Here is a 2,707-nt window from a genome sequence, read left to right as displayed (position 1 = left end):
CTTGTAACATTTTTGGAAATTAACTTGTCAAACAGATTCTCCACAATAGTTTCCTCTTCCATTAGTTGTTTCAAATTCTAAAGCAAATACGTTTAACAGATGAGTCAAAACAGGATATATTTATGCTATGAAAAAGGTGAATTTAGGTATAAGTTGCAGATGCATCACTGTTTCCCCCTCTACTGCGCCCTCCACAAGGTATCATCTTCACTGTTTGAAGGATCGGCTTAACTGCAAGCTCACAGTTAGCTGGCAGGCTGCAGTTTAAGCCTTTGAAAAATAGAACAAACAGTAAATCACTGCCTGGTCAGGATTGTTTTTTTATTTTTATTTTGTTGCTTTGGAGCTGAGCTGTTAATAAATGCAAAAGCTCTTGTTTTTTTAACATGGAACAATGAGGGAAATAAATGGCATAGCTTAACTTTCGTTTATTAGAGCAGTTGCTCTTAATGAGATATATATATATATGCAATGTTGCTAAAGTTGCATGAACTTCTCTTTCTTCCAAAAAATATATTTGTTTTGGGTTGAGAATTATGCAACACAACTTTTAATTGTTTTCAATGAACCCTTAAAACCATTCGTAATATTAAGACAAAACTGTTTCCTTGATTTCCCCGATAGTAAAACAAAAGCACTATGTATTTATTGTTTTCTACTGAAGTTTGTCCCTCAGATTACAGCATTGATAATGTGCACTTGCTAATTAATTAAAAACCACCAGAGAAAGAAAGCACAATTTTTTTTTTACTTCACTTGTATAAAATGTTGTTTTGTGGAGAGAAACAAAAAAACTTTTTTTGGCAACATTGTAGATTTACTAAAGTGCATTTTAATTGTAGCAGCTATTTTTATTTCAGTGCTGTAGTTTTGTTTTTAATTAAGAACTCTTTTGCTCTGAAGTTGAATTTCATTTTATTTAAAGGTGTAAGGAAGCAGAATATCTCAACCAGCACTAGAATTAAATAGGCTCCAACTCAACCAATGGAAGGAATGAACTACTGTATATTATTAGGATATTTTGAGACGGTTACAAATCTGTCCTTCAGGGTTTATGAGGACATGTTCAGCACAGACAGCCTGATTAATATTCAGATTGTCTGTCTTGTTTTATCATCTGACAGGTGTTACTGGAATAGTTAAGAGATCCAGGGGGATTTAAGCTGGGTCTTATTTTTGCCTAATACCATAATACTCATTAATTCCTGCTTTGGTGTCTTACCTCCTCTGATCTCTGGATTTCCCAGTCCAGCTTCTTCAAACTTACAGCTAAAACTTACACAGCCTTGAGAATAAGACCTTTATGTGCACTTTTGTCTTTAAAGTTAATAAACAACTGACTCGTGCACCGGCAGCTTTCAATTGCTACCCTTTTTTTATTTCTTATTTGTTGCTTTAAGGTTTACAGAGCCTCCCATCAAAGAAAATCATAAATTCACGCAAGTCATAATAAATAAAATGTTACTAAAGTATAATTTAGTCAAGGAAGATATTGATTTTGAATTGTTGTTTAAAAATTATTTTAAAAACAAACTGTACCATACATTTTAAAGTCCATTGCCCATGAAAAGTAAACCAAGTGTCAACAGGTGCACAAGTCTAAGTAATCATTTCCTGAACATTAAAAAAAACACCAGTTATTACTGCCTCAAAGTGTTGCAATCAGGCTTGTTTACTTATTTTATTTATTGATGTATACATATGTATCTACATATTTTCATTCAAACTTATTGTCATGATTTCCATTTTTTATTATCTTTATTTATTATTACTTGTTTAATTTCAATTTATTTTACTGGCAGCTGATTTGTTTCTGTCTTTAATAGAAGGGTATGTAATCTTTCAGCACAGCTGTACATGAATCAAATATCTGACACTGCATCTCTGCAATTTTCAATAATGGTTTTGCAATTAAATAAGAGGATGCCTTCTTTTTTAGATCTATGGCGATGTTAGCAGAGAGTGCAGTGAGTTTAGAGAGTGAAACTCCAGCAGCAGCTCATTGTTTTGTTCAGGTCAGCCTCTAAAGGCAGGCAAATTGAATTTTTTGATAACCCTAGGTGTCTCATGTTATATGACCTAAAATTAATAGTATTTCAGAAGAGAAATAATTATACCTACTGTTAAATATGATGTTGTTCTTAGGCTGCAATACCTTGGCACCTTGGTTTCTTGCTCTCCATAATTATTCAGCTCTCTTGCTGGAAATCATTAAGTATATAAGAATAGAAGAATATAAATGGGAAAAAAAAGAATTTTAATAAGTCTTCCTACTAACTGTTTGATAAATAAGATGTTAGAATTGCCCAGTCAAATTTCAGTAGGGCTGCCACTAGCGTTGCACTGATACCGTTACACCGATACCGGGGGGGAAGTGTCGACTGCTGGGCCGCTGACCAGACCGGACTTCAGCAGAGAGCCAAGAGCCACCTGTCCTCAGCCAGAGATGGCGGGCTCGGGACCGGTAAGGCTGGCGGGGGGAAGCATGTTGATGCAGGTGTCCAGGCTACGGTCACCTGGTAAGGTTCGTCGAAATTGGACAATAGAAGATTGGAAAAACGTTGCCTGGTCTGATGAGTCTCGATTTCTGCTGTGACATTCGGATGGTAGGGTCAGAATTTGGCGTCTACAACATGAAAGCATGGATCCATCCTGCCTTGTATCAACGGTTCAGGCTGGTGGTGGTTGTGTCATGGTTTGGGGAATA

The sequence above is a fragment of the Cyprinodon variegatus genome, unplaced genomic scaffold, assembly GCF_000732505.1.
Source record: "Cyprinodon variegatus isolate N-32 unplaced genomic scaffold, C_variegatus-1.0 Scaffold119, whole genome shotgun sequence".
Lineage (NCBI taxonomy): Eukaryota > Metazoa > Chordata > Actinopteri > Cyprinodontiformes > Cyprinodontidae > Cyprinodon > Cyprinodon variegatus.
The sequence above is the reverse complement of the archived record's forward strand: the minus strand, read 5'-3'. Positions refer to the sequence as shown.